This window comes from Ciconia boyciana, chromosome 10, assembly GCF_034638445.1.
Source record: "Ciconia boyciana chromosome 10, ASM3463844v1, whole genome shotgun sequence".
Classification (NCBI taxonomy): Eukaryota; Metazoa; Chordata; class Aves; order Ciconiiformes; family Ciconiidae; genus Ciconia; species Ciconia boyciana.
In genome coordinates, this window is record NC_132943.1 from 32,252,195 (window position 1) to 32,275,593 (window position 23,399).

The following is a 23,399-nucleotide window of genomic DNA, read 5'->3' on the forward strand; positions in this document are numbered from 1 at the left end:
TTTCTGATGACAGTATTTGCAGTCTAGGGCCATGCAGGGTCATATGGTATCACTTAACAGTACACCTATATGGTTTTCAAGAGTATGTTCATGGTCTTACTTCCTGCACTTATTCTTTTAAAGATCAAGTAAGCTTAATTATCTCTTGGTACCTCTGTGCCCTTCCTGCCTTTTAAAGCTAAATCGTGAGCCATTTTCATTTCCATGGGTGGATCTGACAACTTATCCTTCTGTTTATCTATTTCAATATTTTATGGAATCTGTTATGGTTAAATGTTCTGGTTCATAAACCCAGTTTAAAAATAAAATATGGATTTGGTGATTCAAATACGCTCTGTTTTCTGCTTTAGAAATTCTGCTTGAAACAAGTCTCTTCCTCTCCATCACTAGAGATTATGAGGATTTGTGATCTAGAGTTCATCAATGTTGCCTGCCTGTTCCCCCAAGCGCTCAATCCTAACTGGTGGTAGAGGTTGCTTAGAAGAGAAAAATGAACAGAAACACCTCCAAATATGAGTGGGCTGGGAGAGGTGTTCCCTTTCCCCATCACTGGCTAGGCCACTGGGCATGGAGAGGAAGTACTGTGGGAAGGGAAAGGGGCTTGGTACCTCAGGGAGGAGGATATGGAGATTTGCAGGGAAAGCTTGGTGTGGACCTGGGGAGGGCCAGAACACATGACTGGGCTGTGGTAGCATGGGTGCCTCTGACCTTCAGCCTGACCTCAGTACCGGGGAAAATTATGGAGCGGTTCATCTTGAGTGCGCTCAACAGGCATGTGCAGGCCAACAAGGGGATCAGGCCCAGCCAGCGTGGGTTTAGGAAAGGCAGGTCCTGCTTGACCAACCTGATCTCCTTCTACGACCAGGTGACCCGCCTAGTGGATGAGGGAAAGGCTGTAGATGTTATCTACCTGGACTTTAGTAAAGCCTTTGACACTGTCTCCCACAGCATTCTCCTGGAGAAACTGGTGGCTCCTGGCTTGGACGGGTGTACTCTTCGCTGGGTAAAGAACTGTCTGCATGGCCGAGCCCAGAGAGTTGTGGTGAATGGAGTTAAATCCAGTTGGCGGCTGGTTGCAAGTGGTGTCCCCCAGGGCTCTGTGTTGGGGCCAGTCTTGTTTAATATCTTTATCAATGATCTGGACGAGGGGATTGAGTGTGCCCTCAGTAAGTTTTCAGATGACACCAAGTTGTGCGGGAGTGTTGATCTGCTTGAGGGTAGGAAGGCTCTGCAGAGGGACCTGGACAGGCTGGATCGATGGGCCAAGGTCAATTGTATGGGGTTCAACAAGGCCAAGTGCCAGGTCCTGCACTTGGGCCACAGCAACCACATGCAACACTACAGGCTTGGGGAAGAGTGGCTGGAAAGCTGTGCAGAGGAAAAGGACCTGGGGGTGTTGGTTGACAACCGGCTGAATATGAGCCAGCAGTGTGCCCAGGTGGCCAAGAAAGCCAATGGCATCCTGGCTTGTATCAGGAATAGTGTGGCCAGCAGGACTAGGGAAGTGGTTGTCCCCCTGTACGCGGCACTGGTGAGGCCACACCTCAAATACTGTGTTCAGTTTTGGGCCTCTCAGTACAAAGAAGGACATTGAGGTGCTGGAGCGTGTCCAGAGAAGGGCAACGAAGCTGGTGAAGGGTCTGGAGAACGAGTCTTATGAGGAGCGGCAGAACACTTCCCATGGAACTGGGACTGTTTAGTCTGGAGAAAAGGAGGCTCAGGGGAGACCTTATCGCTCTCTACAACTACCTGAAAAGGAGGCTGTAGTGAGGTGGGTGTCGGTCTCTTCTCCCAAGTAACTAGCAATAGGATGAGAGGAAATGGCCTGCAGTTGTGTCAGGAGAGGTTTAGATTGGATGTTAGGAAAAATTTCTTTACTGAAATGGTTGTTAAGCATTGGAACAGGCTGCCCAGAGAGGCGGTGGAGTCACCATCCCTGTAGGAGTTCAAAGACCATGTAGACGTGGCACTTCGGGACATGGTTTAGTAGGCATGGAGGTGTTGGGTTGATGGTTGGACTAGATGATCTTAGAGGTCTTTTCCAACCTTAATGATTCTATGATTTTTACACCTCCCCTTTTGCAGCAAGATGCTGCCAAAAGAGATATTTTAGGTGGTTGTGCCCCGCATCCCAAGGAGTAACTGGCCCTAGGCTATGATTGTTTTGCCCTGATCTCTGAGTATAGATATGCAAAAGCTCCTTAATATTGATATGTAATTGGTCTCAATGTTAGTAAGCCAAACTCAAGAAATCATGATCTCTTCTTACTGGCCTTCGGCTTATTTCTTTTGTTTTCAGCTAAGTCTTTCTTTGCTGCTGCTTAAAAACAAGTGGGAACCGTTTTGTTCTACTTCTTCCTGCCACCTTATAATTTACGCTTTAGCAGTGTTGTTCCTACCAATTGTTTTTTGAAAGATCTCTTTCTGTTAACTGTTGTTCCTTTTTGAGAAGAAAACTCATTGGGAGACTTCCCAAGCCCCATTTATTTAAATCACAAATCTTGGTCACTACTGGAGCTGCATCTATTTCTCTGATGAAATGGTAAACTAGGATTGTAGCCAACACCTATAAAAGTGGCATTAGTAGAGTTGTAAGAGTCTAATGACTGTGAGTTTAAACTCCACGTATAATGTAGTAAATTTTACAATCCACATTTTCAATGTAAAAATGGAAATGAGATACAATAAGCAGCTCCCCTGAGGTAGCAGTATAAAATCTACAGTAATTCTTACAGCACTAAAGAAAAAAAGAAAAATCACAGCTAGTTGCCAGCTACTGTAATAGGAGGAGTTTCCTGCTCACCTTACTCTGGGTTACCTCTGTGCATTTCTGGCCCTTCCGCTTTGTAGGTAGTTGTTAAACACAGCTTTGCTAGTTTTGCATAAAAATGCACAGTCCAGAAGCATGTCTGCTCTGAAGAGCTGGTGTCAAGTCTTCTTGCAAGGGTGCTGTGCAACGGAGCAGAATAGGGAATCACCCCTCAGCTTAGGCACCAACAGAGATGATAAGAGTCCACGATCTGAGCAATGAGCTGTGGCGGTAGCTTTGGGAAGCTGTGGTACCTCAGGGGAAGATGAGACTAGGCTTGGCCAAATGCTGTAAAAACCGTATGGGGAGATCCTGTTCTAGATTTGCCTTTGCGTGGCTACCCTCGCACAGGGGGAGTTTCTATTTTGCTGAACTCGCAAGTAAAACAGGCTGGTGTGGGTTGGGTTTTTTCTGTGCAAAATGGAAAGCTGTTTTTTCCTTAGAGATGGGGATGCTTTACTGGCTATATAGGAGATAGTACTGTACTGATTGTCTGTTCAGAGAAACCTTGTCTGGTAATGACAACCTGACTGTATTTGTGAACTAGTGTGTTAAAATATCCTGCAGGGAGGTTAGTGTGCTCTATTGGCAGCTATAAAGGAAAGTCGATTCTGCTTGTTTTTTTCCTCAGGGAAAGAAGTCATTCTGTATGGGATGCTTTTCCTTTGTATCTGCCCTGCCGGCCTCCAGGGCTTCTGAGGAATTGCTTGTAGGCACGTAGGCCTGAGAGGACCCGTGTGAGTCTGTTCCCCACCTGCCGAGAAGCAGGGAACTGGAGGCTGCAGATGCCCACTCTGCAGCCAGCACAGCCTTTGGTGCAGCCAGCTTTTCCCACCTGCCGCCCTGTCCCACACAGGGTATGGTAGCACAAGGTGCCCAGACTGTCAGTAGAGATGCCCATGCTTTCTGTGTCCCAGTCTTGCATGGGCATGACAGACAGTGCAACATCTACTCCCAAATATCTCGATGAATGATTATAAAAAGTGCTATTTTTGAAGACATAGCAGTCGATTATGCATTTGACAGAAGGTTTTAGGAAATAGGCAATGTGGGATGTACTGGGAGGAAAAAAAATCAATCTGTGTATTTGTCTTTTAACTAGTTGGAGACACATTGGCACATATTTTTGGCACGTTAATGAATTCTGCCTTATTTAATCTCTGCTACTCTTATAATATGAATTTGTGTTCCATTTGGGTGTTAAAAATCAGAAAGTCAGGGAGTTAAGTTTCCAGAGGAAGTTATAATCACTTCAAGCTCCTGAGCCGGAATGAGGAGGCAGCTACAGTTGCTCTGAAGGCGAGCAACCAGACAAAAGGCTTCGTAATGCAGTTTGTAGCACATCCCTGTAGCTGTACATCGGTGAGAGGGAGGGCTCTGCCTAGCAGCGTAGCTCCCCGCAACTTCCTGGCAAACACCATCGCTCAGCCCCATGCTCCAGCCCAAGCTGCCGGCTGTGCTGCAGCGCTCAGGCCGGGGAGCGTTGAAAGCCTCAGCGGGCACGCTGGGCGCTGGAGGTTGCCCTTTTTCAGAATAAGCCTTGCCAGTTTGTTTGCATCTGACTTCGTCCTGCTTTAAACTTGCAAGTGCTTAGTGCCTCTTATCAATGACTTATTTTCAGTCAATATAATGTAGTTCTTTTTCCTTCTTTCCTCATTGTCTGTCCACTTCAATTTTTTTCTTTTTTATTTCACTGAGTAGAGAACTGCCATGTACAAAAGATCTTATAGTTTGGCAAAAAATGGCTTAAATAAGAAAACAGTGTATCTTCTGTGGAAGAAGGATCAGTTAGATCCCCCCCCCCCCCCAAGGGTGAGTATTTAGGAAGACAAAAAGGGAAGATTTGGAGAAAACAGCAGTGGTATGAGCAGCAACAGAGAAGCTGGAGACCTAGCTCATTTGTACGGTGTTAAACTTGTTTCCGTGGTGTGTTCAGGAGGACAGCTGGGGTCGAAGCTGACTGCACGGGGCTAGCTGGGGAGTAGAGGCCAGCGGCACACCTCCGAGTTTCAACTAGAGATGGCCTATGTTTTTCCATAGTGCATTGTCATTGAAATCAAAACACTTAATGAGAGCAGGTAAATTGTTGGTATTTGTAAGTTGACAAAATGGTGATTTTTTTTTTTTTCTTCCATGCTTGACAAAACAATTTTGTTTTGACAGTGTCAAAATAACAGGCTTTCAGAGAATTGTTTAGAAAACTCAAAAATGTGATTTTGTCAAAACCAATTTTTTTCTGTGTGAAATTGTCACTTTGATTAAATGTTTGATCTAAAGTTTCTAGAAAAACTAGAGGTAAATGGGGGTGTTTTAATTCTGAGTAATTTTGTCTGATTTCCAATATTTTGTATGATTCCTCATATTGTGCTTTCATCTCACAACTCCCTTCCTCTACCTGTTCATCCTTAATAAGGTTGGCTCATAAAAGCACATAGAGTTTAAATTTATTTTACAGGAAACACTGAAAACTTGGTATTTGTTTTGCCACTTTTGAGACAAAATATTTTGAAAACATCATCAACAGCAGTGTTAGACACAGAAATTGTTTTTATTTTTATATTTTATTTCTGACTGACAACAAAGCCAAATTCCAAAATCAGATCAAATTTTTCATGAAATGTAAATGTTGAGGTCTGGTCTGCCTTAGGGTTTTTGGGTTTTTTCCCCTATATTTCTGAAAGAAAAGGATTTAGCAATATAGTTATGAATGATTTCATTAGTGCTAAGATGAAGTGAAAATAGTTTGTAATCTATAAGAAAATCCAAATTTTTCTGAGGCTTGGAAGGGAGTAGAAGAAGGTGTGAATTCGTTTCCAGCTACATGCAGTGTCAAATACAGAAATTCAGCTGATCCTCAGGCTGCACAATTTTTCATAAATGAGGAGGAAGGGAGGGGAGGAGACCGAGTTTCCACCACAGAAAGTGGAAATGGGGAAAACTTAAATCCCGTCCAGGCGGACGCTGATGCCCCAAGAAGTGCTCCTCCAGGTAGAGCAGAGCGGCTGGGGGTTTGTAGGCCTGATGCGAGAAGGGCTTGTGCTCTCCCTGCCGAGTCACCTTGTCCACGGCAGGGTGGATCCATTTCTGGTCCAGCTATCGGGAGCCCACGTGCCCCACTTGCAGCCTCACACATAAGCACTTAGTGATTTTGTTTTATGTGAAGTCCAGCTGTCCTCATTCTTTGAAGTGCCTTCGCTAGCGTTAACAGATGTTCAGTATCACTTTGCTGCTGTAATCAGGATGTCCTTGATCTTCATTACGATGCACTGTACCTCTGTGAGCGACTCTCTGTGTGTGAGCGTATTTTCTCCCTGGGCCTCTGGAAGATCGCAGGTGTGGAGGAAGCTCACTCCAGGCCCAGGCAGATTTGGACGTCTGGCTGAACATCGCAGTCAACCAGGGCAGAACAGCAAGTGTCTGCTCAAGCTCATCGCCAGCGTACCCTAGACAAAAGTTAATTTTATTTGCAGACCTATTTGGAAAAGCCTGAGTGTCTGTATGGGTTTGTTCCATCAGATGTCTGACTTGCTGTGCTTTCTGTTTCTTGCTGTTATGTCATTTATATTCTTCCTTATTTTGTGATTTTGTTTTAAAAGAAGGATTGATACTTCTGGAGGTTGGTGGAGTGGCACAGATCAGCTTGTTTCCAGGACACTGGTTTTAATCTGGTCTAGGTCACTAGAAACAATTGTGCCATTTAATGACTATTCAGTGTATTTAAAACGTGCAAATACTCTCATCCCATTTCCACGTGGAAAAGCATTTTACCAGAACTCCCTGGGAGGAAGCTCCACTCTTTAAACAGCATCCGTTGGCAATGGGAGCAGCGCCTGCCCACCAGTGCTGTTGCCATCTCCACTGGTACCTTATTGACAATCCAATCACTTCTGCACCTCAAGTGCCCTGTTTCTCCCGCAGCAGTAGTCTTTCCATTAAATGCGAGATGTACCTTTTGTCTTTTGTTTGCCTTTTCACTGATGTAGATTGTGCTCCTGCTAAATAATGATAGATGTCCTGCTGCTGATAATGATGGGGAGGGTAATGCTTTAGTGCAAACCTGATAATAAGAAAACTATGTATTTAATTTACTGTAGTTTATTACCTATTAAACTAATGTCCCATGCATGTGGAACATGGTAAGAGTTTGTCCAAGTTGCTTGGTAGGCAGGTTTTCCTGAGTTCACCTCCTGTAATCTCATTAATTTAATATGGATAATGGACACTCTAACACCAGTGGAAGCTGTCCTTGTCTTCCTTCATTATTTCAGTTCTCTGTTACACCCTTTTCTATGTGGCAGCTTCTGCGATGGGTGCTGGAGGGCCTGTGGTGGCTCCAGGCCTAACTCCTGGCACAGCCTCAACCCTTTACTGCATCAAACCAAGATGACGAGCATTTCCTTTTTCTGTGAAAATAGAGGCTCCTTCTGAATGTGCTGTTTTTCTTAGGTCATAGGATGAATTTTGTGAGTTTTACAAGTGAATCTGTTAGTTTGTTAAAACCAATCAAAAATGGGTTCTTCACTAAATCACAGTCCATCATTCTGTTCTGGGTGACACTAGTGGACCAGAGCAAACACTTGAAACTGTCAGTATTGTTGGATGGTCAGTGTTGGCTGCATTGAAGAAACTCTCATGACGGTGGTATATTGATGACTGTTACCTAATTCCTGCTATGGATTTGTTGTGGACAACAGTGTCCTCCAAACTGTTTAACTGTTGCCCGAAGGAGCTGTGGTACTGGGACTGCAGCAGCTATTGCTCCACCTCAGTTCAGGACTGGCACTGAGACAGGTACAAAGGGACATCGTACCTCTATGAAGGGCTCCTGTTGGAGATTTTTACCCAGCTCTTGTTCTTGAAATGCTCTGTGGCCCATGGCTGCCAACGCCTGGAAGGTTTGCAGGGATGCCACTTGCTTCCTTGGCACAGGGTAGGGAGAAGTATTGTGGGAAGAAGCGGGGTAGCCTTAAAGGTACTGGTCACTGAGATTTTGGCTGGTGTTCTCAACTCAGGCAATGCCAGCCTTGCTAATGCAACTCAGTAATGCAACTGGTCAACAACAGGAAAAGAAGGGGCAAATCTGCTACTAGAGAAGCCATGACTTTTTGAATGTGCCCTTTGCCCTTGGCTAACAAGGCAAACCAACCCTGGCAAAAGAGCATTTAGATGCCGTCCAGTGTCCTGCGCGCGGGGGTGACTAAGCCTGTGACCCAAGGCACACTGGTAAAAGGAGGTCTCACCCACAGCCATAGGCAGGGGAGGGATGCCCCATCTGGAAGCCTGGCTAGGCTGATGTTACCTTTTTTACTCATTTGGGTCTGGCATGAAGCTCTCGGTTCCGAGACAGTTATGAAGAGAAGCCTGTCCACTTGCTAAGGTTTTCAGATAATTTCTTTGAAGATTAGTTATACATGGAAGACTCCTTGTTCTTGCTCAGTGGGCGTGAGCCGAGACTCCTACAGCCATGAGGTTACCCTTAGGTTTGTGGTCTGAACAGGTATGTTGCTTGTTGTCTTCTTTTGGGGGTTTCCCTCCCCCTGGTTAAAATCTTTGCCATCTTTGTGTAGAATTCAGAAATGTTTTCTGAGACACAGGAGTATGCAAATGAAACAAATCTGATTGTTTCAGGGCAAAAAATGAAGAGGGGGATGGGATCAAGCAATAAAACCCCAATGAACAGCAAGCTAATAGATCTTTAAAATAATCTACTGAGAGATCACAACTACTAATCGTATCATTATTGCCTGGCATGAGGACTGGACAGCTTTACAGTTCTGGGTTGGAGCAGGGTATGCCCAGAGCTTTTGGAGACCTGGGTTACTTTCATTTGCCATTTTAACTCTGCAGTTGCTGAGCCTGTGAACTCCTGCAAGAAGTACCAAATGCTCATGTGTTCAGTTAATGCTCACACGCTCAGAGTACTAAAATAATTGCTGGTTTTGGGCCAGGACAGGATTTTTCACCTGGGTCAGATTTTAATTTTTTGTATTCTCTCTAGAGTAGGACCTAAGTTCATCCAGTACCCGCGTAGGGAACATCTTTAATTCTTTTTCTTCCTTAGGGCTTGTTATAGTGAGGGTGTTTAGTCCTTTTGCCACATGATTTTAAGTTTGTTGCAGGATGGTTTACGGCCCACAGCAGGTGGAGATGTTGGAGAGCCCCTTGTAATAGCTCTATAGAGAATAGTTGATGGGATAGGTGGTTGTACTTGCCAATCTCCACAGTGGTTTCTGGACTGAAGTTTGTAACATCCTTGTAAGGTTTTTATCTGTAAATTACTGATATGTACTTTCATTCTTCATTTTCAATTTATATATCATACACACATATGCATGTATGATGTCTTGAAGCATTTAAGGCACTTTGCTTGGTGATCAGGCACATTGAACTCTTGGGGTGTTAGTGAAGGTGGGGGGGGATTTGCTCCTTGTGCATTACTCCTCTAAACCATCACATCTGTGTGTGAGCTGTGGCTGTGAGAGAAACAGAGACCCAGCTTCTGAAACCCTGGAACGGTGATCTCTGTGAGATGCAAGGTTTGTCCTCTGTCACTTAGCAATATAACCCCAACAGTTGATTTAGAGAGTTGCTATATATCGAGGTAGGTATGTATTTGTGGAGAGAGTTAATTTCAAAATAGGCACCTTGCCCTGGTAAAGGTAAAGAGCTGCCTCCGGTAGGCTGGAGCCTGCTCTGGTAGTACAGCTTGTGCCGGGAATGGAGTTATTAATTTTTTAAATAAAAATTCACATAAGAATATGCCATATGGAGTCAGATCCATAATAGTCACGAGGAGCTATGGGGTGTGCTCACGTGGTGGTAAGAGGCCAGTATTTGGGACTGGAGATGTATTTAAGCTCATCTCAAGTAGACCATTGTGTCAGTTCATGCTACAGCAATCTTTTAAACAGTTGTTACATATTATTATTATCCAGATTGAATTAGATGCTGTACAAGCACAGAACATAAAGACGGGCCCTGCCCAGAAAAACTTAATATGGATGTGACTGCTTAAGCTATTTTTTTTTTTATTTGAAAATAAATACATAACAGCTGCTGCCATTCCAGAGGAAGGACTGAGCCTATGAAATATCTGGCTTATATAAAAGTTAACAGTTCTTTTAAGTTAGAGTCAAGTGATGGAGTGGGTGTGAAGGGGTGGGAAAGTACTCAAATTACCCGCAACCCTGGACTAGCTGGGTTTTCCTGCTAATCAGATCAGCAGTGAAACTGTTAACAATGTTGACATTCACATTGTCATCATTAACTGCAGCCTAAACACTCCTTTTTGATTAAAGGCAGCATCTTAAATCTCTCCTCACTATTGTTGGAGCATTCCAGCAGCTGGAGCCAGCAGTCTGGCCTTACGTCCCTGCTTGGAAGGCTTCCCTCCTAACCAGAGGACTGAGAAACTTCACTGTCACTGAAAATAGCTGAGAACTTGCTTTCCTTTGTATAGGGCAGGGCACATCTTACCAGTTGTACCTGCAGTATTTTTTTTCCTTCTGTTGAGAAAATTATGAGGATGTGGCTGCCTATTCTGTGACTTGGCTGCACACAAAGGCAATGACAGACAGAGGATACTTGACTTTTGCCCACAGTTCAAACGTGGGTTTTAAATTACAGGTGCAAGTTTTGTGGTTATAAATTGCTGCTGCAAAAAGGGGAGGTGGCCTTGGAATAAACTGTGCCATCCGCTTTAGCAGTGGGAAACTGAACATGCATAAGGGATGTCGCTGGAGAAAAGTTAGCATCTTGTAACCACCTGTCCCACTGCAGTGGGACCCCTGGAGATGATTAAAGACAAATATGTGTTCAAACAAAAGGCAGGGGTTCTCCCTCTCCCCTCCTTTCTCTTCATTTAATCAAAATAAGGCAATATGTTTTTGTTGGGTTTTTTTTTTTCCTCTTAAATAATGTGGAGGGAAGTGAATTTGCCCCAGCATGTGAAATAAAGCCCAGCTAAATTCAAAGCCGTGTCCTAGGACACCCATCCAAAAAAGGGTTTGAATGGAAACATTGGCATAGCCTGACCTGCAGTGGTATTGCCGTGCCTCATTACAGTAATCACAGAATGCATGAGAAACTGGAGCACAGCCCTGGGTGGGGTGCAGCAGTGGTAGGCTTTATAGGGTGCCACTGTATTGGAAACGTGGTCATAAATGTGCATAAAAATTATCGTCTTCAACTTGCTTAATAAAATGAGTCAGAGTAAATAGGGAAATGTGAAAAAGCATTCTCTGCTTGTTTTATTGAATAGGGGTTTGGGTCTAGAGCTATGATCCTTCTTTTTGTGGAAGGCTTTTTCTTTCTTTTTCTCAGTATATATGTGTGAGAGGGAGGATACATTTAAAAAAAAAAAGAAATAAAACTTAATCCATTTATGTCCTTCCTAAACAGCTTAGCTTTATTGCTCTGTGGAGTCCTACCCAGTCTCTCTCTTTGCTGGGCAAGAGTTTGCAAATATGTATTCCCTTTTGTAAGCTAATCTTCCAGCTCGGGGCAGCCAGGAGCCTCCCACCAGGCTGCTCACTGCGGGGTCACTTCTGGAAGGCTACGGGCGCAGGTGGATGCAGCTCACATCTACCCGCAAAATCCTGTGCGGATGCATGGGCTTGGATACTTGACAACGTTGGAGACAGTTTCTCTCTCCCCTTAGCACTGTGATAAATCTGAGTGCCAGAGGAAGGGAAAATAAGCATATTTAGAGAATGTTAGAATGGAGAAAGTTAGAAAATCTTCATAGCACACTGCTGGATCCACTCACCTCACAGTATCTTGCTTGGTTGTGTGGAGGTGTCTCAGGCCTGCTAGCTAATAGTCCCTGGAAGTTGTAAATGAGCGTTTTAGGCACAGCAGTGCTCTGTACTAGGGAAATGACAAGGGCCAAATCCTGTCCTCTGCAACCCCATGGTAGGTGGTGAGGGCTCTTACTGGGCCAGGTGCTGGAGCCCTGGCACTGTGACCGCACATGGTCCCCATGCTGGTTGTGCCCTCCTTTGCTCTTTGAAGTCCAAAATAACACTTTCTTGTAAGGGGAAAAATTGGGGAAATATTTTTTTTTTCTCCTTTGTTCAAAAGTAGTGTGGTCCCCGTGGTGTCCTGGGGAGGTTTGGCGCTCCATATGCCACTCCTGCCTTCTGCAGCTTGACAGATGCAAAAGGTCCTTTCACGTTTACCATGGTGGCATGACAACAATGTGTGTCCCTGATTACCGGCAGCATGTCACTCCCAAGGTTATGGAGTGCAAATGATTCTGTAGCCATAAAAAATTAATCTTTATGTTCTCTGGCTTGTCAGTCTATACATAATTGGCCCCATTCAAATTTCGGTCAGGCTGGTGAAAATTAAGAATAATCCAGCTGAGTTTATAATTGCTCAATCTGGTATAATGGTTGGCCAAATATGGTGTCTGCCTCTCTCTCTGTCTCTCTGTACATATATATTTGTTTATACATATATATAAAAATAGATGTCTGTATATATATATAAATGTGTGTGTATATGTGTATATATATGTATGAAAATGCTCTGTACTCCAAAACACCATTTTTCAAAGATGAAAAGATACCAAGAGGATCATATTGGAGGGGCAGTAACCATGGTGGGGGGGAGAAGAGCATTATTATGGACAGTATGGAAGGAAGGGGGAATAAATAAAATTTTTGTCTTTCTTCATTCCAGTTTTTGTGTGTGCCTGTACCATTTTATTTGGAGTATATTGTCATGGCAGAAATAGAAGCAAAGTTCATTTACTCAGAGGAAATGAAATAAAACCATGAAGACTTAAACCAGTAAAATGTAAAACTTGCTGGCAGCATTGACCTCCTCCTGCTTTACCTTGACAAAAAAAAAAAAAAAAGGTAATGTTCCTGGAAGGCAACTAGTGCTGTGACCTGCACTAATTAATCTGCCCATCAGATCCGATTAAGCACTTCCAAATCTGGCAAATTGCCACTCTTCTTGAGACACAAATGTAAATAAATATGAAGGTGGTAAATCACAGCCCTCCAGTGATGCCTCTGTCAGCAGCCACGAGCAAAGAGCAGCAGATATTGAGCCTCCAAACACTCCGTGCCTGATAATAAAAATGTTTTTGTGCACAGGGACGAAGCAGAGCACATCACCATCTGCTCAAGTCTCTCTGATGTTGGGCAGATTATGCACCTGCTGAAAGGCCGTCTCTCCTGGATGCAGCCCCAGTCGAGCAACAGGTACAGAACCCGAGGGCAGGGCAGTGTCTGCCACGGGTGCAGGTTTTCCCATGGGCGTTGGTGTGGAGGTTTGAGGCATGATTCACATACAGTGGTTGGTTGCTGCTTGGACTCGATGTCTGCTGGGAGGGCAGATGAGCTGCAAAGCCACCCGAAGGGGCTGTGCTTGCACTGGGAGGGGATTTGCAGGTGTTTTCCAGAGCTGCTTTTGCAGCCATCAGTGTCTTTGCACTGTTTGGTGAATGAGGGCAAATCCCTGCCCTGTGAGGGCAGCTGTGGAGCTCCTTCCCCATGGTCATGGCAGTGTGCTGCTGCTTCCCGTGCTCAGGCGGCTGGCCTGGCCTGGCCTGGCCTGACCCTGCACCAACCATGAGCTGGAGCTAGGCTTTAGAATAAAGTGGCTACAATGGCACTAGTGTTACTGCTCGGTTTATAACCCCCTCCCTGCTTTGAGACTATCTGGGGCGGCAGAGACTTCTAAATAATAACATATATTCAAATTGGTGAAATTCTTTGATTTGATCCTTTCATCTGAACTATAAAATTATTTCCCTGGATTGTTGGCCTTGGTGTACCATTAAGCATTTAAGAGTTTGAATGTCTTTATGGGAAAGGACTGAAGTTATTCCAGGTAAGGTGATATTATCTTCAGTTACCCACAGTGGACTGCAGGGGTTGATGGATCACTCCTGCCTACTCTGCTTGTGTACATACAATAAAAAAATAACAAAATATAGATGAAAGTGGGGTCTGACTGTTCAGGAGCTCTGACCATGCCTATAAAACACCGGAGTCCTAAAAGTTTATAACTAACTTGAACCAGCTTTACTTTGGATCACTTTGTTATAGACAGTTAATTATAACAAAGGGCTTTAAAGTGTGTTTAAAAAAAAAAAAAAAAAGGTTAATGAAACTGAAGGGGGTTGGGGGGGGCCAGTATGTCAAAGGCCCTCTTTCTGAGTGTTCAGATTCCTGAAAGCTGTAACTTACAGTGTCAGAGCTGTAAGATGGCTGTAAGTAACAGCAACCCCCATAGCCCCTGGTGCAGTGGATGCAGTGAAGGCTGGCTGGCTTGTGCCATGGATGGTGGGATTTCCCTTTTCACACAGACTTTGAAAGGAAAGCTGAGCTGGTGATGCTGAGGAGTGGTAGTCTCAGCCCCAGATGGGGTAGTGTTGAAATCCAGGCTCTTTTAAGGCATTTAGGTCACAGTTTTCTGAGACTTCAGCGAAACAGGTTGGGGGTGGTTTAAGTAAAGATCTCATATCTTCATGTACCTGAGAAACGGCCTGGTTTTCAGAGGTGCTGAACCCACACTTGACGAATGATTGATTGATTTCTTTACAGAAATCCTTTTCTTTGTGTAACTGCTTCTGAAGTTTAATCCTGGGTTGTAGGTGGTGCGAAAGCCTGTTTAGTGGAAAAGAAAAGGGGTTTTTTTCTCCCTCTGTATTATACAATAGTATTGAAATTACTTTGAGAGAGAAAAGTGATTGACAGCTTTAAAAGACTATCCCAGTACGGAGTACTTTTTTCTCTGCCCTGCTGTCCACACGGAGCATTGCTGGTATGGAGGCAGGGGGTGCCCCACAGCTTGGGGGGTGGCTCCCTGGGGTCAGCAGGACTCTGCATGTCCTTGTGCGTGGCCAGGCTTGCAGGTCTGCGTGTTTCTCTTCCCCAAAAAAGTCTGCCCTCCTCCTGGAGGGAGTGGTCTGATTGCTGGGCACCCTGCTGTCATTGCATGGTCCTTTTTGCAGGCAATCTGCGCTTGTTACCATTCACTTACGCGCATGTTTTCTGCATCCCCCGTCACCAGTATAGAGATCCCATGACCTGCTCTTCCTTCCACTGCTCCCTTTGTGCAAACAGACGAAGACTAAAATAGTGCTGAAATAGGGAGAGCTAAGAAGCTTACAGCAAACGTAGCTGGATGAGTCTGCTGCAGTATTTCACCTGCGCATGTCTAGTTCAAGCCAACGCAGTCCCTTGCCCGTTTTAAGGGAGCAAGTGCAGACAGAGGCTACTGGAAGGAGGGAGGGGCAATGTGCTGCCAGAGAAGCGGGTGGTTAGGCCGGGAAGGGTGTCTCCTTCAGCGGCAAGGCTGAATTGGGAAATGTGCTCCTGAGCCTCCATGCGTGGTCGCCATGATCGGTACCCCCGTGTGACTGGCAGCTGCAGGGTGAATGGAGTGTGCAGTCACAGGCGATGCACACACCTGGCAGGTACCAAATTCATTTGTGGAAACAAGTCAGTTGTGATGATCTGCTTGGAGACATGCAGATCAGGTTTGGATGAAAGCTCGACAGTGCATTTTCTCCTAGATATTGCTATCTCACCTGCAGGCTGCTGGATTTCCAAGGAATCAGCCCTGCTGTACAGGTCAGAGCAAAATCAGGTACCACAGGGGCTTCCAGTATCTGTGCCATGATAGTGGAAGGGCTGGCAGCCTGGCATGGTGTGTCGTTCAGCTTTCATTAGTATGGTAGAGAGCCCTGAGGCTTGAGAACGGCGCAGCATGAGGGATTTTGGACGGGAGCTACAAGCCCTGCCTTTGGGTCTCCCTACTCATCCAAGGCAAAGCAGCATGATGCAGCCATTAAACAGTATTAATTCAAGGGCTTATGTTCCTAGGCTGAGTTTGATTCATAGAAGTAGAAAAGGCCTCTATCCTTCAAACTATTCTGTGCTTTGAAAATGCTCCTGTTCTACATTTTATTCTGCATGGGAGATGACTTGAAGTGCACTGCAGGCTCCGAACCAATGACCTGTGAACTCGTCCGTGCCATGGCAAATCTTTGGTCTGCTGATTGTCTGTTTTCATGAATCGTCACAAAAGGATTCCTTGGCTAGTGCACCTCCTCCTCCCATAACTTCACAATGCTCTGAGCAAATAATCTTTTCTTAAATACAACCAAACAATAGTATCTTATGCAATAGGGAGATGTTTGTTGATTCATGGGGAAAGCAAGCCTTGACTACATCGTACATCCTCTTTATAAAATATGTGCTGTGGAATGCAGTCTCTGGCAAAATATATTATAATCCATTAGCCTTGTAGGAATAATTAAAAAAAACAAAACAAAACAAAACCCACACCAATCTCAGCCAAACCACATAAAACTGACACCTCATGTTTCATAAATGAATTAAGCATAGTAGAGCAATTGTCCTTGGCTGTAGGTCCATGTTGTTACGTGACAGTGCCTTCCACACAATTATTTCATCATAAAGGTGTTTACTAACATTATTTTCCTTGCAACAGTTTTTAATAACATTCTTTGGGGAACAGTTCCACTTAAGAGTCTTAAATTACAGACACATACATGTTGGCACTTGTGTTTATGAATGTATTTTACTGTTTCTTTGTGTCTGATATGTTGTGGGTTAGTAGATTATGTGAGACTCAAAAGAGAGTAAGTATGGTTTTTTCTTCTAGAGCTGATAGTAAATGAAAATCTATTTTCATGAGCATCTACAATGTTTTTGAAGTTGTTTTTCTGTGAAAGTTAAAAATGAATCAGTTCCCTGTCTGTTCGCCCTATTTGTTTTTAAATGATATCAATATGTTTGAGAATTTTCTGTATCTTCCCCCAGTTTAACAAGTACTACTACAATGACAGTTTATATAGCATTTTTGATTTATGAAAGGAAACATTTCTTTTCCCTATGAAACCCACATTTTGGTGAAGTTCATCACCATTTTGTGTAAAAGCTTTATTTTTTTTTTTTCCCTCCCCCAAAAGGCTGCATTTAATTAAAGGAAAAAACAGCTATAAATATGAAGAGTTCCACAGATTTCAAGAAGAGGGATGGGAAAGAGCTATTAGGAATAGAGACCTCTTAACCTCTTGCTCCCAAACCTTAAGTGTTCCATAAATGCTAACGTACCTGGAAAAGGGGAGGACAGATGCTCTGCTACTAGGTTAGCTTCAGCCCAGTACCTGTAAGCTTTTGTGCAGCTCCCTCGATGACAAGTGCTGCTTCCTCTCCTGCTCCTCCCTCCGTCGAGGCTGCTTGTTCAGGTTGGCGAGGGGGATAGCACGGCTATCTCCGTAAATCACGCCAGTCTGTGTGTAGCATCACTTATGGCACTTACTCTTTCCTGAACCTAGCTCTTCTGGAGAGAGCGTGCAATAGCTCAGCTTCAGTGGGGACAAACTTGAAGCTCTCATTGGCCCTGGAGAATGAATTGACTTTGTCTCAAGGCTAAGAAGAAATGCAGCAAGTGCCATTTGTGCATTTGCCCAAGCTGTCTTCCACAAATTGCCCACCTCCTGGGTTCAGCTCTCCTGAGAGGGACCATCACAGAGAATTTCATATTCAAGCAAGCAGACAACAGCATTTGTGTTTAATCTTGCTTGGAGTTGTCAGCTACAATTAAAACAGATTTTCTATCTCTTTCTTTGCCTTTTCTACTTGTTCTTTTATACCATCCTCACAAATTCAAATTAATGTTATAAAAAAATTGTCACCAGGAAAAAACTACCCAGACTCAGTGCCAGTGATATCAAAGTTAAAAAGGTGTTTAAAAATCAAACAAAATATTACAAGTGGGTACAAATACTACATTGTAAGGCACAAAAAGCCATACTAAAGATCAATTATTAATTACAAAGTTTCAGCTTACTATTTATGTAAGTCATCTGTATAGTGGTTGAAAAAAGCGCAAAAATTATTAAAGTATGTTTCTCTCTCTAACTGTACATGTTTTTCTTGTTCTAAAACAACAACAACACAAAAAAAGCTTTAGGAACTAAAGAAATAAAAAGCAAGAGCTAAACTCTCTTCTCGTTTGCACCTGCCAAGCCCCACTGAAGTGAGCAAGCTGGTACGGGTGTAAAGCTGAAGAGAATGTCAAACTTTGCATTTTCTGCTGCAGAGCTCACACTTGCTGCTTGAGAGGCGGACTGATGGATCTCCAGCCACAAAAGTCTGAATCCAGATTTCTAGGTCTAGATGCTCTGGACTGTCAGACAAGGTGAGCACTTAGTAGCTCTGAGTTTGACTAGAGCCCCAGAACGTTTTGGAATTCAGAGAAGGATTTCAATGGCTAAATATTACTTTTGAGCCTAAAGTGATCTTCTGCTTGTGTAGAACTTGATCGCAAGCCCTTGATGTTTAGATAGCCGTTTCTGGTTTGTTGGGCCCTTACAAAATTACAGATCACTTGCCACTTTTGGATCTGGTTAGTAGATCAGATTCTAGCTGCCCTCCAAAATATATGATCAGTTGTCTGGCTTCTCGAAATCAAGTAATTTGTCTTTCTAACAGGAAAAACCTCCCCCCCCCCCCCCCGATTCACATGCAAGTTAAAGTTGGAGTTCACACATGGCTACAGGCAAGATTTGGTGCTGCGCTTAGATGGTTCATAGTACAGGTCTATGGTGGATTTGAAGAATGAAGGGAGCAAAACTAGATGTTTGAGTCTGGAGCTCAAAAGATATGAAGATTTTAATGCAAAATCTCTTCTATTTCTTCTTCTCTAAATGTTACCTTTTTCAGAGATCCTAGGAGGAAGAAAATTGGTAGACTTCCCTATGTACAAATTCCCCTCTTTGCCTGAAGAAGGTTTCTAATGTTCAGCCAATCTCCTATGGTGCTTGGCCTTGAAAATATGTAGCACTTGGCACTTTATGTATCTGGAAAACTTTTCCAGAAACTTTTAGTATCTGGAAAACTTTTCAATATGACATTTCCATTCCTTAAAGCCAAGGTAAGAGAACACGTTTTTATGATCAAGTCATGTGATTCCCAAGTGGCATTAATGCTGGGTGAAAATAGAAATGGAGGCAGAGGAGTGGTTTTTGTAAGTGCGTTGATAGGAAGAACTGCCATATGCCTATGTCCCAACCCAGGGCTGGTGCCCATGCAGAAGGGCTCTCCTTCTCTCAGAAGGATACCTGTGTGATAAACAGGGATATGTGAGGTGCTACTTGGTGTGACCTAAGGGCTGTCTGAGAGAGTTAGTGGACTTGGTTGAACTGCTTGGCATGTATTATTCACTGCAGTCTAACACTGAGTTTTGGCACCACAGTACAGTAGCAGCTTTTACGCGGTGAACAAGAGAAAAAGTGTCTGAATTTTTCCATGAACAGTCAAAAGCTTTTCTGTCCGATAAACTCATACAGGGATACTAATTCAGAAGAACTTTGGCATTGATTAAATAGGTCCCATCTGATGTATTATGCATAAATGAGCCTAAAAAGTGTTAGTCTTCACAAATAAAGCAAATACGATAAGGTGATACATATTTCTTTCTGAAAACCAGCACTCACTTGGACTCAACAAAGAGTAATTAATACAGTTTTAAAAAATACGCAATATAATTCCATGAATACTTAAGGCCAAGATGAAATAATACCCTATATTGGTCTTGAACCACAATGAATAATATGATTATTTTTACTTTGCAAGAGGTCACAACAAATGTTTGAGATTTAAGCTGCCATAACTACAAATTTAGCAGAAAGTAGGCATTTAATGATAGATTTCATTGCTGTGGTTTAGGTTTTATTTTGAATGTTTGTTTTGTCTTAAAAACACTAATGCTAAAATGTTGTCTCAAATCTTTATTTTCAAATTACTTATTATATTGCCATAAATTACAGGGTGCAGTAAAAGCCAGATTTAAAAGGAGGCATACTTTACTTTCTCATCTTTCTAAAAATAGTGCAACGCTTATGAAACACGAATCATTAAAAAAGTTCTTTTTATACAACTGATGTTGCTAGTGCTGAACCAGTGGCTTTCCTCCAAGTGGCACAATGGACTGCTCCAAATTTAGGTCTGTAATGGTAGAGGTTAACTTTAGGAAGTCCGAGTAAAACTGTAATCTATAATTCTACCACAATTACAATGTTTTCTCTCAAATGATAGTGAAGTCCCTGGGGTGAATGCTAGCAAATACCTTGTAAAGACGTTCTTATGGCTTTTATTGTTTTGATGCTTTTGCCTTTTCAGCACATGTTATTAGATTCGGCAAAAGACCTGGGCTGCGACCCAGGACCGTTTAGAGGCTGTGGGTTGCAGTCAGCTCTCGGCACTCAGCCAGACGCAAAGGGTGGAGCACGTAGTTGATAGCGAAGAGATGCATATGCCACGTTGACAAGATGACGGGTAAACAAAGCTTAAGGGACACTTGTTAAACTCAACATAGCCAAAAATGAATCTTTTCCATGATATTTTTAGAAGGCTTCAGCCAAAGGAAAACATTCACCTGTGTGACCTGAGAAAAAGTCTAGAGAACCGGTTGCTATTTAGCCATCAAAAAAAACATATGTGCATCTTTTTCAGCTGCCCTCATCAGTTCTTTCCTTCCGGGCATATTTTTTGAAGGCTCACACGTCTCCCCCTGTGAATCACAGTATTCTGCTGGCTTGTCAGAGTGAGGTGGGACCAACACACGTCAACCCTGAACCTAAATCATATCTAGTAGGTGTGACGTGAGGGCTGCTGTAAAGGGAGCCGATGGTCCTTTACCAGGCCACTGAAGGAACTCTGCATTACTGCTGCAAGTGCTGCTGCTTGTTCCCTCAGCTCGTGGTGTAGTCCCTGTAAGAGGGAACCTGAAGAACACGGCCATTATAACGTCACCTCTGCCTGGGAGTGTAGAGAGCAGGGTGCCTGCCAGCATTTAAAGAGAGCTCTGGTGCGAGCAGGATGACCCTGGAGCAGTAGGGGTATGTAGGTAGCAATCCGGATAGGAAGCAGTGCAGCTGGGGGGCTGTCAGCACCCTCGGGGCTTGGCTTGGACAATATAAAAGTTTGGAATCAGTGGTATCGAAAGCAGGTGTGTTGTCAGCGAAAGGCTCTCTGGTCAGCACGGGGCAGTAACAGCCTGCCTGGGGAGAGCTGCAGAGGGACCGAACATGGGGCCCCTCGCCGGTGCAGGGGTGCAGAGGAACAGCTCCTGGTGAAATGGGATTTCTGAGCAGGCATTTAATAACGAGTTCTTTCAAGCGTATCCTAAATAATTGAAAATGTAGTGGAAATCTTTCTTAGCTAACTTCACCAAAGCTTTTGGCCTTAATGTGCTGCAGGCATTAGCGCAGCAAGTAGGTGGCCTGTGCTGCTGCCCATACTCTGTCAGGAAGACAAAGAATCTGGGAGAAGCATCAATCTGTTTCTCTTCACAGGGCTGTCTCTTCCCCCCTTTGTCAGTCAAAGGTGTCAATGTCTCTCCCCTCTATCCTCCCCCCTCCCCGAGTTGAGTAGTGTCAGTCATTCCTGTTTTTTTCTTTTTATTAATGATTTTGCAAGGCTATGTCATTACTGTGCTATACATTTTTATACAGATGGCACGACTGTGCATTTTAATGGCAAATCTGTTTCTCACATAACGCCTGAACTGCAAAAAGACTTTGACAGACTGGTTCAAGGAAAACAAACTGGTTTTAAATGTAGCAAAAACTAAAACAATGCCTTTTGGCTCTCCTAATCATCTGAACTCAAAGGATGATTTTATTTGGAAGTCAGAAATCTTAAGGAGAAGAGTGGACCAAACTTGTGTGTTGTAAGAAGACCAGAGGAAAGAGATAGAGAGGTTCATCGTTCATGGGCTGTATGTTTTGTTCAGCAAGACACAGAGGATTCATCCTTGATCCTCAAACTAACAGTGTTTGATCAGAACTGAAACTTGGAGACTTTTGGACCCTGCAGGGTTTTGAATTTCAGGAGGAACCGGGGTATTAAGCTTATAAATGTGAGCAGTAGAATGCAGGGGGGGGGAAAAAACAGAAAATGAAAAATATGTATATGTTAAATACCATCAAAAGCAAAGAGCAGAATACATATTTCTCCATTTTTGGAGAAGCCTATTTCTTCTTTGATCATCTCCTTTGTATTTTATGTTCTTTTAAGCCTCCGTAAGTGCAAACAGTTCTCAGTGGTCCTATCGTCACTGTTCTCTGAAGTTGCACATCAGTTTCTGTTTATGTCGCTATCCATTTATCTGTTTAATATCTTTACCTTTCAATTGATATATGGACACAATTGACAGTAGCCCTGATCTTTCACTGGCTTCTACACTGGGTAGTTTGGTAGCTCAAATCAGAAATGTTAGTCCTCTCTATTTGCTCTGCTCCAATGTATTCACTTACATGAATTGGCTGAGGTCAGTGGAGAGTTGCTGCTATCTTAAAGCCCTTGCATGTCTGAATTTTCACATCCTTGATGCCTTTATATCCCAAATCCAAAGGACTTGACAACTCATTGCTTTGGCACTTAAATCCATAGTGAATAAAACTTAGTGGCTATATTGGAAAGGATGACCGGGAGAAGGGGGAGGAGAAATTCATTCTTACTAGCATTGCAAACCCAGATATTCTCTGGGGGCCCCAAATACCAGCAAATTCTGTCTGTTGTATTGTTGGGCGTGTTCTTGTCTATGCTGGCTGCAGTGAAGTGTAAGAATATAATGTTCAGAAGTCTATAAATATTTGCTTTAACAACATTTGAGGAGTTAGGGAAAATGAGTATGAGACAGACGGAAAGCAAAGACAGACCTAGCTGCTGTTATTGACATCTCAGTCTCTTGAAGCAACCTGAAGTTCTCTCTGTAAGTAAGAGGGATCACTAGCTGCTAAAGATGCTCTGAGGTGCTGGAAAGACAATGTAATGTACAGGCATTCTCCTCTTGCTCCAAATTTTCAGCAGAAATCAGCATTTTCTGCTGCTGCTCTTGATCTGCTGGAGACCCACCACTGTTCAAATTCGGCTCCCGGGGTGTTTTTTCTTTTTTGTAGCCTGGCTGACTATAAACATCTGATTTTTTGGTAGGCTGGTACTTCATAACATTGCACAAATTGAAAGGGGGAAAAGCATTTGTTGGAGTGTCTGCTCCCTCTTTCTTCTTCCAGTCTTAACGTTGAGCTAGCGTCAGACTGAAATCACGTGGTTGTTGACCACAGCTGCATTTTATATCCACTTCCGCAGCATGTGTGTAGGACTATAAACATAAATTATTGGAGAGTTTTTTCAAGAACAACAGTGTATATAATTAAAAAAGCATCACTTACAGCATTCTTTCATGACAAAGTGTTATGTCACTTTTGTTTCATCATAAATAAAAGGGGCGTTGGTTAAACTTGGCATGATGGGAGACTGCCAAACATTAATGGGGCTTGAATTTATTGGAAATCATTATTATTTTTATTCACCATGTTATATATGGTGAATATATGGTTATATATATGGTTATATATATGGGAATATATATGGTTATATAGAAGGCATCCTTTTGTGTGGCGCAGGTAACTTCCTCTATCCACCCTAAATATGCAGCAGGTGAAAACTATTGCACTGAGACATCACAATGGTAATTTTTTTTAAAAGTTATTCCAAATTTTTTTCCCCTGAAGTAGTTTTCCTTCATGAAG